The sequence below is a fragment of the Hirundo rustica genome, chromosome 2 (assembly GCF_015227805.2).
Source record: "Hirundo rustica isolate bHirRus1 chromosome 2, bHirRus1.pri.v3, whole genome shotgun sequence".
NCBI lineage: Eukaryota > Metazoa > Chordata > Aves > Passeriformes > Hirundinidae > Hirundo > Hirundo rustica.
In genome coordinates, this window is record NC_053451.1 from 21870385 (window position 1) to 21884273 (window position 13889).

The window sequence follows — 13889 nt, forward strand, 5'->3', positions numbered from 1 at the left end:
CCTTGTTCTTTCATGTGTCTCCTCAGGCAAGTCCTGTCAAATTCTCAGAGAAGAGTTCTGCTCTTTGGTCTCTATAAAGAAAAATTTGCAAACTAACGCATGTAGATATGTCCCTGTATAATGAAATACCCAGCAGCAATTCTGGTCTGTTTAGAGTCATGTGCATCGATAGAGGACAATCCCCAGCATAGGAGAGGATTCTCTAAAGCTCCTGTGATCTGATGCCTCTGCTTCTGCTAGATACAGCAACATTCCCTTTGTGAACACTCATTTACTGCATGCAGACTCTGGGAGCAACATTCTGTTTTGGGTAGACGTTAGAGGCAGCAGCAAGAGCAGCATTTTGATTCAGGTTGTCAGATATGCATCTGCCTAGTGAACTCAGCAAGTCTGATATTCTATTATACCTGGCCTGAACCACCCCCTTAAGTTGCTCTCAGTGTTATGCGTTTCCTTGCCTTCCCCATCTGGATTTCAGAGCTGCTGCAGGCAAGATCGTGTGTCAGAATGTACTCAGCAACACTGTTAGTTTTGCTGACTTGTGCTGCAACCCCCTAAGATCAAAGTAATGAAGTTGCTTTGGGTGTGCATTTTTATTAATAGAGGCATTGGTCAGACAAGAGTTAACAGAGTGCAAAAAGCTCTGCATCCTGCTATCAGTCTAATCCTTGTCAGCTCTGATTGTAAATCTGCCTTCCCACGCTTTGACAAAAGCTTGATGATGAGTTTTTCAATGTTATGTTTCTCTACCTCGTGGCAAGAAATGTAAGTAGGTGTTTGTTTCTCTCAAAAATAACTCCGCTTTACGGATGAGGTTTATTAACTAACTTATGCTACCCTCTTCTGGCTGTTCAGCTCCCCACAGACACACCACACACAGAGTCTACGTAAAGATGCTAAAAGCAGGCAAGTGATGACTTCTCTGTGTTCCAGGACCTGCAATGCTTCCTTCATGGTTAATGAGTTGGATAATTTCTTATCCCATATGTTGCATTACAGTAATACACGAGTGATTAAAAGGTGTTACTCCAATTGCATTTTTATTTCACAAACAAATTATGTAGGGGAACATCTAATTAGCTTTCCTTATAGTCCCATAGGATTGAAAGAATTTGAAAATTATCAAAATGAACAGGCAAAGTAATTTTTCTTCCTTTTTCCTGTAAAAGCAGCCATGACTCGTGTCACAGGAGGCAAAAAGTTCTGAGATCTCAGAACTGAGTTAAGTTTTTGTCATTGCAGAACATCTGATTTAGCATGACCCTGAGAAATGACACAGAAAGATGAAATACCCTTGGTTTGCTCACTGCCCGTGGCCCCATCTCAGTACAAGCTGGTATCTGTGGCCCAAAGCCTTGGGCTTAAGGATAGCAGGGAATATGCTGATCTTGGATTTTGTGCTGGGGGGTCCTGCAAGGAGCAAGGAGTGGGACTCGATCCTTATGGGTTCCTAACAACTTGAGACCTGTGATTCTGATCTGTAATTTTGCAACTCTGGTAAATGATTTGGGAACTGCCATCTGGTTCGGACAGATTACTTCTAATCAGCGGAAGCGCTGGAGAAGGCTTTTGCTAACTGTTGACAAGAAAAACTGCTGCTCTACCTTCACAGCTCTCCTTTCCCAGCACAATGGACTTCCCTACAGCGCAGTAATAGGCTGGCATGCTGGCTGCAGTGCTCTCCTGCGGGAGGCAGATTCCCTTAAACTGTGTATAAAACTGTTCCCCTCCTAATAAACCACTGCTGTGGATTTGGTTTTGCACCGACAGCGCGCTTGTTTCTCAGCAGATTTCTGCCTGGCATTAAAACCCATGCAAGGATAATTTCTGAATGGGCATTTCCCTGGTTGTTGTAAGCAGTAACTGAGATGGCAGCGTGAAAAGAGAGCGAAGAGCCCTCTCCCCAGTTTTTATATACGTTTTGATATAATCGCTTCCTGACTTTGTGGAGAGGAAATATACCAAAAGACTGGAATAGCTCTTTTGAGGGCTCCAGGGTAGACATACTACTTGGTATTAATCATAATTTGTAATTTTTAGCCTGATTTGATCATGAAGCCTACACGGTAGGTGTTTGTCCTGCCAGAAATAATGCTGGGGACATGGCTGGTAGCCCTCAAGTCTCTTCCCAGGACAGCCAAAAGGCCAGGGCTTGGGAACACAGCTCCATGCAAATCTCCATGTTATTAGAGGAAGGAATCCTTTATTTTCAATTCTGCAGGGCTTTAGCACTGTACCCAGCTACTAAATGTGAGGCTGGAGGGTGGTTTGTGCGACATCTCGTTTAAGTGCATTAAAAAAGAGGCACAGGGAAGTGGTAAATGAAAGCAGAAGAGCTACAGAGTAAAAACGCCGAGATGTCAGGACAACCTGGTTTCCTCCGATGCTGGAAGTCCTGCCCCTTGGTCTGCAGCTGTCGCTGGGCCTCGGTGTCCCTGTGCCGGGAGCCAGGCAGGGTGGCAGGGAGCCTGCCCTTAAATCCTTCAATCCTTCCCGGGGGCTCCAGTGGCCTTTCAGCCTTCCCCCCTCAGGCAGACGCCTTTCCTCTCGAGCTTTTCCCTCGCAGTTTATTTTCCTGCCTCTGGGACACGGGTGTCCCAGAAAGGCCAAAAAGCCCTTCTGGCTGTGCCCAAGGAAGAGTGGAGCAGCTCTTCCCTCCGAGCCCACAGCTCCCAGACATCTCCCTTCATAAGCCTGAACGGAGGGCTGATGCCGGCCCGTCTCTGGGCGCTGTGCTGGGTGCGCTCAGCCGCCCCCGCGGCCTCCTCCCAAGAAGTCCCTCCTGTCTCCTGTGCTCCACTGTGTCTCTCTGGGAGATGGGCTGCTCCAGCAGCACCTCACTCAGGCCAATGAAGGGCTTAAAGTGCGGCTTTGGGTGCTCTCTTCCATGACTGTAGAGTTTTAAGGGAACATCCCTATGCTCCGTGATAGGCAGAAAACGTGAGAGCAGCTAAACACCACCTTCCAGAATTCTCCAGTACGAGCACAGATGTTTCCCATGAACCACCCATCAACAGAGACACCCGTGGCCCCATCAGTTTAAATACAGCTGCTGCTGCTGGTCCACACTGGCTGCATGTCAGGCATAGCTTTGTTGTGAAGCTGCTTCTGGGTTCTCATCCTTGGGCAGATCCTCTGCTCGGCTCATTTGGGTTCTGCGCTTCTGTTTGTTCTTAAAATGAGCCTGGTAACTGTAGGAGAAGGGAATACAGGTAGGAGAAGGGGATACAGGTGACCTTGCCCTGATAACAGCTGTGTTAATCTCCCAGTACAGCCTTGCCCTGATGAGACACAGCCGTATCCAATAAAGGTAAGTGTGATAAAAGAGAATGGGTTAGCTGCTGAGGAGGAATTGTTATGGAGGATCACGAAGAAGAAACATCCTGAGAAGACAGAATTGTTGCTGTGAGGTCAGTCTGGGTCTGTGGTTAGAGCCTGTTGTTGGAACCTGCAGTCATTGTTTAGCCAGGTAAAAGCCTCCAGTCAGGGTCTGCAAACCAATACATGTAGTCACAGCTTAGCAGGAAATAACCAGCAGAGGCTGCAAGGGAAACCTACAGCAGGAGTTTGCTGCAGCCAGAGTCAGTGAACGTTTGGAATCAGGATGGCTAAGCTGTGAAGAGGACTAAACCAGGACCCTTTTCATGCTGTGATCCACAAGCCTATGTCTTGGCTCATTTGTACCCTCTAACAAGAGGCTACTGCAGCAGTAACAACTGCTAATATTTAACCATTTTTATATTTTAGCCATGAACACAGGCTATGCAAGTTTGCAGGTTAAAAATAAACCTTCTAAATTTAACACACTGGCACAAATATACCATTTCTACCTAATGGCTGTAGCTGTTGTGTGCCACAGTCTGGTAAGTCTAGAGTAGCAATAAGAAATAGTCCTTATCACAGAGATGCGATGCTTGCTGTGTGATTTAAAAGTGTCTCTTTTTGAGAAGTTTCCAAAACATAAATTATGAGTGATTTTTATGGTGAGTTCAAGGATAGTTCACTTTTTAAATGGAGAATTCATGGAACTAGGGGAGGATGTGAATTGTATGGATTGAACACTTACATTTTTCATAACTTTCTGTAGGACTTTGTATAAATGACTTAAGCCTCATACTTCAGGTGCCTGAATATCTTTTTGTCTCAGGGGCAGCATTGCATCAAACATCTGTTTCTTATCTGAAAACTGGACATTTTGCCTTCCTCTCAACATCTGTAGTGGAAGATCTCTGGGTTAGAAGTTCCCCTTACCGTCCTTACATACAGAACTGACAAAATGAGGTCTTGTCTTGCTGGGGCCTTTTGGTGTAATCTTACATGTAAAAATTACATATCCTTGAGTGTTTGTATGTGTATCAGTAGCACTGTGGCCCTAATACTCTGAAACCTGTGAGTTATGCTCTGAACAAGACATCCACTGCTGTTCCCAAAACACGACTTGACTCCGAGAAAGAAGCAATGTGTCCAAGCAATCTGCTGTGGTGAATGATGTTCCCCCCCCAATGTTTTAGAAATCTGTTTGCCAGGCTGTGCATTTATTGTGAAATTGAGGTAAAGCTGTCCTCTGTTCTAGGTTGCTCTGGAAAAAATCAGGGAAGCTTCCATGTAACTCACCTCACCTTTATCTAGTGACAAACCTCATACAGAGGGGTCAGTTGCAGCCCTGGGCCAGGACAGACTGTGGGCTTTGTGGGTGGCACGGGGTGTCACCACCAGGAGTACCAAACACTGTGAGGATGGTCAGGTCTGGAGTCCATGTCCCCATGTCACTGTGATCTCTGTGGCTGTAGCAGGCACATTGCTCCTAGGGAAGGAGCAAAGAGTCAAATTCCACAGGCACAGTGTGCTTGCTGGCTCCTGCAGCCTGTGCTGATTGGATTGTACTATTCGATTGCTTTTCAGAGAGCATGTGGTAAAAATACAAACCCATAACTTCTGGTGATGAGACGTTTACAAAGTGCCTAATTTGAAACACAAAAATCCGCTTTGCTTTTGTCAGGTCCCTGGGTTCACTAATAAGCCTTAATTGTCCTGACCAACCTCACCTGGAGTCTCCACCCACACTCCTGGAACCTTATTTAAGCTCAGCCCGAGGGTATTAGTTCCTACCTGGGCTATGTGCCCTGACTCTTGAGTGGGTGTTTGGCTTCCCTGGACCTGATGCTTGCTGGGCTGTTGGTAGGACGTGTTTTCCATCCCAGCCTTGCCTGCTGGGCTCAGCTGTGATATGTTTGTGCCCTGCACTGGGGCAGCCCTTGCCTCTCCATCCTCTGTTTCTGCTGCCCCCTGGTAGGTTTGTAGCAGTTTAATTTCTGTCTCACTTTTGTGTAGTCCCTGCTGGTGGATGAGGAGTTCTCAGGGCAGCCTTGAGTGTGTCCTGACCAGTTTCAAATGCGTGTGGCTTTGTCTCCATAATGGGTATGGCACTCGAACCTGCAGAGGGGTGACACGCTTAAAATGTCCCTGGTCATGGGGTGTTGGCTCCTGTTGTAGATGCTGATAAAAGGCCCAAGAGAGGGCCATCTTAGGAAACTGCATTTTACTGTTCAAATCTACACTTTGCTTGCTAAAGAAGTTGTTCCTCACTGACCCAGTGGCACCTGTGGAGTGTTGGTGCTCTCAGAGCCAGGTCTCCAGAGGAAAAAGAGGTATAAACCTGTTTAACATCTCTGTGTTGCCTCTACTTAGTTTGAGCTGCCTGTTCAGGCTCTGAACCCTTCTGAAAATGCCTCTCTCCCTGTACTTTTCTTTGTTTTCTTGATGCTTTTGTGAAAAAATAATAGGATGTTTAGTCACAAATGTAATGACAAATATCTGGAATGTCTTTAATTTGCATTTGTTGATAATGTGGCAAATTGGATGTATATATGAGGAGATAAAGATCTTTCATGGCCAGTATGTGTTGTTGATATTGCTGTGAAGTGCTGGTTTTGTCAAAATAAGATTCTTTTTGGGAAACATCTGTTTTCATGGATATAATTTAATTGTTTCTGTGAGGTTGAAGTTGCTTAATATGTTCAGAAGGGGGGCTGAATGGTACTATTGCAGTTTAAACTGACTTTCATTTTGGAATTCAGAGTTGTTACAGCTTAAATTAAACAAGAGAAACTTCTTTTGAGCGTAATGGAGATATTTGACATAATTTCTTTCTAGATTTGTCTTATACTCTGTCAGTTTGGAATAGGGAGTCTTCCAGATTATTCTTTCGCTGCAGAAAAGACATAAACAAATGTTAGTTCTGCCAGAACGGTATGATCTGGTGAGAATAAAGTGGGATTGTACTTTTAAATAGTTGGTTATTTTTTAAGTAACTACATGCTCTAATTAGGAAGGACAAAAATCCATGGATTTTAAGAGTTTTGGAAAAACTGTTTTAGAAAGTATTGGTGGGCTAACTTGAAAGAAAGTGTATATACATATCTGCAAGTATTTATGCATGAGGTTAATTCTTTCTTCCAGCAAGGTGCGTGAAAACAGTTTAAAAATTATTAAATAAAGTTACTTTCTGTACAGCTAATCCTTGGTCCAGCAAAACCTGAACGACCAACAAATCAAAACCAGCCACCATAAAAAAATAAACCGACATCAAAAAATCCAAACCCAAAAAGCTTTTTTTTCCAAAAGACTATCTTTCTTTGGTTTATATATGCCATTGCAGACATTTGTGTGCTGTATCTCTCAATGTCTTATGCTCTCTTCTGTCCATGAGTTGTTCCCAAGGGCAGCATGAAATACTGAAGGTGCAGACTCTGCCCCTTGCCCAGAGGACCAAGGCATTGTCCGAGCAGAAGTTCAGCCAAGGGTAGGGGTGAGTGTGAAGCCCTGCCCTAAGGTGACTGTGGAAATTAACAGAAGGCCAGAGCTGGCTGTGGTGTGAGGATCAGGGAAGCAAGTTGTTCTGAGGCAGACTTTCAGTTCCTATGAAATTCCACTCTGCAGTGGAAAGGGTTTTCACCAGCTGAGCATTTTCCTTTGAAACTCTAAATTCTCCAGACAATTCCATTCTAGTCCTAGGACAAGCTGTGTGCATGAGTGCCTGTGGATGATCTGTATGTGTAACCCTTCCCCTAACAGCAGCTGGCAGAGAGGAAACTGGATGTGTTCTCTGTCTGATGTGTTTCAATGTCCTCAGGTCCCTGCTGTCTCCTCCTGTAGAAGTTGTCTCTACCGAGTGAATACCCAGGCAAAAGAATCCATCTGTGTAACATATGCTGGTCAATTGCACTTATTTTGCCCTGAAAAGCCTAGTGTCCAAAAGGGACGTGTTGCTTTTTTATCCACTCTGTCAGCTTGCAATAAAATGTTTTGTCAAGATTTGTTTAAATCTTTGGTTTGAGTAGCCTTGAGCAGGTTTTTTTTGTTTGTTTGTCTTTGTTTTGTTTCGCTTTTTATATTGCTTATAGCAAGAACTCTAGTTTCTGGAGCTGTTAAGTGTGTTCAATAATTTCTCTGTTAGAGTGATATAAATAGACAATCAACAGAGGAATGTAGAAAGGTCAGGGAACTCCAGGAGTATGCTCTATCCCCCTGCCACTGGAATGAGAACATAATTCATTTTATAAACTAATCAAGACTTCTTGGAATATTAATTTATGCTTAGGACCCAGTAGGCCATGGGGAAAAGGCTGACATTTAGAAAGCTTATTTCTAGCTTAAATATGTTCATGGCTAATTAATAAATATTAGTTCATGGACTAGGGCTGACGTTTTGATGAAAATTTAAATTTCTTCCTTCATATTTTTAATGTGATTTTTGGGGGATTTTTGGCTTTTATTATTATTATTAACTGCTGTGCTTGGAAGCACTTGACAAATTGCCTTCTGAATACAGTTTTACACTGTATCATTTGATCTTTCTTCTGCTGAAGGAGGAGAAGCTTGCTTCTTTCTCAGCTGCACATTCCAGCTGTTCCCTTTGTCCAGCCTCTCCATGCTGCAGCCTCAGAGTGAGCTGTGTGGACTTGTGATCTCCCTTGCTTGATTCTGGGGCAAGTGGGACTCCTTTCTGATGGGCAGCTGCTGCCAGATCAGATTAAAAGTGTTCTGTAACTGCAATCCCAGCATTAATTTTGCTGCCCAACCAAGAACAGGTTTACTTTTATTTCCCTCCCTTCTGAAGGATTTTGTTTTTCTGTTGCTGTGTTCATCCTAGTGCTCTTTTCTGTGCTGACTCAGTTGAGATTAATCCATCCTGGACTCGGTGAGCAGAGCTGTCTGCAGTATTACAGAGTCATTCTTACTAGTGTTTTGTATAGTGCCACAAAAACTACCCTTTTTCTTCTGGGAATACTTCAGATTCACCTTATGGTCATATTTGCCTCTCTCACCGAAGGTAAGCTTCCATTCTGGGCAGCACTGATGCATGAGGAATGACCTTTATTTTCCCTTGCTGCTGAGGGGAACCTATGATTCAGGACTTCTTGTAGCTTTCACAGTGTTATCTGAACCAGCCTGCTTACTGCTGTGAGGTTTTGCTAAATTATTGCTGCTACCAAAAAAGCTGGAGCAGAGGGAAACCTTGAAAAAGGCATAAGATGCATTTCACCTACAAAGAGTGAAATCCTGGTAGCACTTGCACTAATAGATGTACAATAGGAGTCAATAGAGAACTTGTCCTTTCCCCCACCGTCTGGCTGACTTAATCAGGACCTTATGTAAAATCTGATGTTTGACTGCTGAACATGTGGTTCATCCCTAATTCCAGTATGCAAGTAGGAAAACAGAGGGGGAAGAAAAGCAAAAAGCAGTGGGAAGTAGGAAACTCAACCTCCACAATATGCTTTATACCCGATGTAATTTCAACCAGCGTTCACCTTGGTGAAACAAAAAGCTTAACCATTGTATGGCATGTTGTAAGGAGCCAGGTGATGTGTGAAATCCATTTGACCTGAAGAAACAAGAAAGAGGGGGTGTAGTCTCTTGCCCTAAATAACTAATTACAAGCTCTCATCTTGCCTCTGACAGCAGCGGCAGCTGCCTGATGGGATGGTAAAAATATGCCTGCCAGTCTTTGAAAAGTACACGTTTGCAGGGCAGTGAGAAGTGGTACCTTGGCCTTTGTGCAGGATGTTAAAAACCAAGGGCTGATGTCTGAGATCATGTCTGAGTGTGTAATGGCTGCTCCCTCTCCCTGCATAGGCTCTGACTCATGCTGAGGTCCCAGATTCTCAGCAGAAAGCCAGCTCATTTTTACACTCCTGCAGAATTCTAGCCTGACTCTGCAGAAGCCTTGTTTACAGGATAGCTGTATGTGATTTTGGGTTTTTTTCTGGTGTTCTTTTCTTTAATCGGGATGGGGTGAACAGGTACACAGGTCAGTGATCCAGAAGTGTCATTGCATGGCACAACCCCCCTGCAAAATTTTCCCCTCCAAAGCAGGGGGGTGCTGTTTGTCTGTGATTGCCTGTTAGTGCCAGCAGCCCAGATTTGCCTTTCAGAAAGAAGAAAAATAAGGTGTGGGTGAGGGGGAAGGACCAATTCAAAGCAGAGCCACAAACCCCTCCGTGTCTGGGGTGGTGTTTTTTCCCTTCCTGCCTGGCAGTGAGCTGCTGGTATCACTTTTCTCTTCCAAATCCAGCAGATGGTGTTAGACGGCTATTTAATGACTCGCATGGGATGGAAAGATCCTGGTGGAAGGGCTGGGAGGATGCAAGAAGGAACATTCTGTCGGGATGTTCAGTGGATCTGAAAGCTGTGATAGGCTCCTGTTTTAAGCATCTGTGTGTATGCTTTCACTACTACTAGGGGGTGGGGAGCTTCAGAGTTGTAGTACTTGATTTAAATTGATGTTTCTGTGGCATCTATCATATTATCCCTCTAAAGGTTTAGGTGTTTTTGAGTGCAATGGAGCAAAATGAATATTGCTGGTGGCCATCACCGAGCACTTTGGGGTTGGTTGGGAGGTGTATAAATTATTTTGGTATTTATTTTTTAATTGGATTTTTCCTTGCACGCACCTTAAATGCAAAAGTGAAAGTGGTACAAAATCTCTGCAGTGCACCCCTGTGACAGAAGTATTTCCGAAATCTCACAGTCCCTACGAAGGAGGTAAGTGAGGTGGAATGAATAAGATGTGAGCTCAGCAGGTTGTCCCCTCTCCAGTCAGGCTAAAACATGGCATCACTTCTGACTGCTTTGTTAGCTGGGGTGATGAATGCACTGGGCCCTGATCAAGCTCCTAGAGAACAAGTGTCTGTCTGTACTGACCTGGATCTGTTACAGATGATATTACATGAGGGAACTGATGTCTGAAATTTATGGGTACCTCTGGGTAGGAAAAAACCCTCAGCCTGAATAGATATAATACAGATGGGCTGTAATTTGCTACCATTTAGGAAAGATCTTGGGGGTGTTGTGGACATTTCACAGACTGGTGAGCGCACAGCCTTTAAAACTAAGAATTGTGGAGAAAAGTAGTCAAACATCTGTGGCTGCATAAGTCAGTGGTGTAACCGGCTTATTCAACACTGTAGCCAGTTCTAACAACTCTCTTAAGTTTTTAGAAGAGCAAGAAAGAAATGTGGAAGAGCTCATAACTAGTTTGACCTGGCAGCGAAGGGACTGGGTTAGGATAAGGGAGAATGCTATAAATGAGGGATATGCCAAAGATGAACAGGGAAAGATTCTTGCTATTTATTAATGTAATTGGAGAAAATTCCCTAAATAATGTTGCGTGGTTCTTTTTTGTTTATTTGGGTTTTTTTAAGCCTGTTGGTTCCCATGGTGCCTAAAGAAACTGGGAAGCTCATTTTCACTTGATCTTTCTTCTTTGTGCAATTAGGGGAAACAAATATATCTAAAAAAAGGTTGGGCAAATTCAGAAGATCCATTGTTGGGTGTGAAGCACAACTGCATGAATGCAGGTTCTGGCAATACAAGATGAGAGGGGTCAGCCTGCAAGTTCCCTTTCTAGTCTTCTGCCAAGCACAGTGCCTGCTGGCAATTTCTGGTGTGTCACTATAGGTCTGCTCAGTGGTTACTCTGAGTGGCTACTGGAAATGGGATTATGAACTTCCTTTCCTGTGAGATGATGATATTTAAGTGATGGATTTTAGAGCACTGCGGGCCCAGAGGTATCTCCTGCAACCTGTGACTCAGCTGCTTATAGAGTTCAGCCTGCATCTGCTGCTGACTTTTAAGCAGCTTCAGCCTGAGCCCTAGGGCTGGCTGGACCAAGGGTGCTGGTAAGATTCACCTTAACATCAAACAGTTAACAGGCTGCCACAGAAAATGGTCAGCACAAAGGTCTTGACATGCCAGTCAAGGGAATAATTTATGCAGTCCCAGGAAATCTGTCGTTATAAAGTGACAGCTTTTAGTGGTGGCATAATGTCTAGTCTACTTGTTAGATTTGTTCCTGAGCAGTCACCAAAAATAGCACAGGTTGGGGTATACAATGTCCTGGGTAGAGGCACGAGAAATGAAAGAAAGGTAGAGTAACGTGACTTGTTTGTTAACAGACTGCAGGACTGCTGGGTTTTGCTAAGATTTTTTTTTTTTAAAGTAAGTTATTCCTCTGACATAATGGGGCTTTTTTTTTTTTCTGTCCTGCAGTGCATAAATCCACACCCGGTAATTAGAATTATTTAGATGATAGTATTTAATCTTAGAGCATCCTAAGGTAATTTACAGCCTATTGTCTGCAAAGATAGCCTTATCAATACCTGATCTGGGAAGCTGAGTCACCCCTAAGTGTGACCAACTGGTTCCTAGCTGGAAATCATGTGTCCATTCCTGCCTGCAGTGGGAACCTCCCTGTCAGCCCCAAAGAGAAAAACACCCTCCAGGAAGCCCTCCTACCTATATTCTGTTATTCCTGGCACTCTTTCACAATCCTTTAGAGGAGGGAGCGCTGTGATTTTGCCTCATGCTCTGAGTTTTCACTGGAAATTTGCATTTTTCTGTGCCTTTCCTTGTGTAGGATTGCTCAAAGACAATAAAAGAAAAACCCATGTAAGGAAAGGCTTCTGGTTAGTGCATCTCAAAGGCCTTGCTGCTTAGGAGGAGAGTTGTGGATGCTCGTACTGCCTTGAGATCTGATGTGTGCAATTCTGCATTGCAGATCTGATGTAGGTGAGCTGGCTGAGTGTGTCACGTACTGTGCTTGGGCTTTAAAGTTCCTGAGGTCTGCTTAGCTCTTGGTAACTTTTGAAAATTCTCTTAACTGCCTTCATTCCTTCTGGATGTCCACAGATGCTGTCCTTGGTGGAAGCAGGCATCCTCACATTTGCAGACACTAATTCTCTTGTTAGCAGGATCTGGTTGGGGTTTTTTTCATTCTGCTGATGTCAATTTAGCCCATCAGCTTCTGAGGCAGCTGCATGTGTCCCCACATTCCGTGGGCTGAAGGGGAGCAGAGGCTCTCAAAATGGCCCTTGGCAGCCAAGAGGGTACAAGTTCCTACAATACTGTTGCTGTGGTAACACATCAGCACTGTCCCTGTGCTGAGTTTTCACCTGTAGGTTCTAACAGTTAAAATTATTAACCTGGACTGGGAGTGGTGGTGGTGGTGGCAGAGAGCTGAAAAATAGGATTAACCACTCGAGGATTGTCAAATGAAAATATTCAGTTCTTGCCGAGATGCCTCTGAAAATTGGTGAGGGGATAACACAGCTTTTAGTGGGTTTGGGTGCTTCAGTGATCCAGACAGAAAATGTGCAGTAGTGGCTAAGTCCCCAAGCTTCTTTGTCTTCATATTGACAATCATAACAAAAATCCAAGGGCTGATATGAGAAACTGGTGCACTTCAGATGTGTTCAAAATCCTCCTCTCCTTGCCGGTGACCACAAACCAAATACTGCTGAGAATCTACAGAGGCATTATCCACACTGATGCCAAGTTGTCAAAATCTTTGGGGTGGTTTTAGCACAAGTCCAGTGATGGTGAAAGAATAAATTGAAGCATTGCTTAGGGATCTAAACATCTTCATTTCCTTTCCCAGTTATGCTTCTTGAAAGCAACTTGTTCTATTTTTAGAGGCCATCTACAAATAACACTTTTAATCTTACGTGAATTAGTATTCTCTCTGGAGAGGAAGAACAGCATGCATTATTCAAATGGCCTGTATGTTTGCTTGTGTTTTGGGCTTCATTATCAAATCAAATTGAGTAAGATTAATTTAATTGTATTTACATTCAGTTTTATTTTCTGGTGTGTACGCACTCTGTCACTAGATAATTTTCCTCGCATGAAGGTTTATTTTGTCTTTTTTTTCCTGGTTGTGTTCTTATTTGTTTGGCCTTTTCTTTTCCTTTTTATATATAAAGATGTTTGTTACTTCTGATCATATAGCAGCCCTGGAGCTTGAGAGAGAGGTCTATTTTTTTTTTCCAAAACATCTCCTATTTTCAGAATTAATTAAATCATATATGCTTTAGTTTATATGAAATATATATATATATATTTTTTCCCTGGCAGTAGCTTTGGATTTCATGGGTTATAAGCCTGGATTTAAAAGGAAGTCTTTTAAGAACCTATCTTCTCACAGCTACTTCATCTTTTCCCATGTAAAATATGTTTAGTTAATATCAAACATGATGATTTCATCTGGACTTCTTGATGGCATCTTAAGATATTTACTCTTGTACTGTGCATGCAGGGTCATGTTAATGCACCTTAATGTTTTGCCTGATTATTTGGTACAGGGCTTTCAGAAGTTCCAGATAAGGCAATTTTTATGTGACATTGGATCTTATTCTATTTGTATGAACTGTTGATCTTCTGTGAACTTTTGGCACCAGCAGATTTTGCTTGAAGAATTTTAGATCCCCTCTATTTCCTTGTGATATGTATCTCAAATTTAACCTAATATCTTATTTTCCCTAGTAAATCAATATTCCTGTCTGGTTTAGATGGTTCAGGAAGTGCTTTTCTGCCATTGGTGTGAAATA

General features: G+C 43.3%; 1 long non-coding RNA gene across 1 annotated transcript in view; it reads left to right on the forward strand.

Moving 5' to 3' along the window:
• The first annotated feature begins 8204 nt into the window (after window positions 1–8204).
• LOC120749610 (uncharacterized) overlaps window positions 8205–13889 on the forward strand; it is a 251744-nt gene continuing 246059 nt past the window's right edge. The window contains exon 1 of the long non-coding RNA XR_005699694.2: window positions 8205–8332. This is a non-coding gene — a long non-coding RNA (uncharacterized LOC120749610). The remainder of the gene's footprint in view (window positions 8333–13889) is intronic.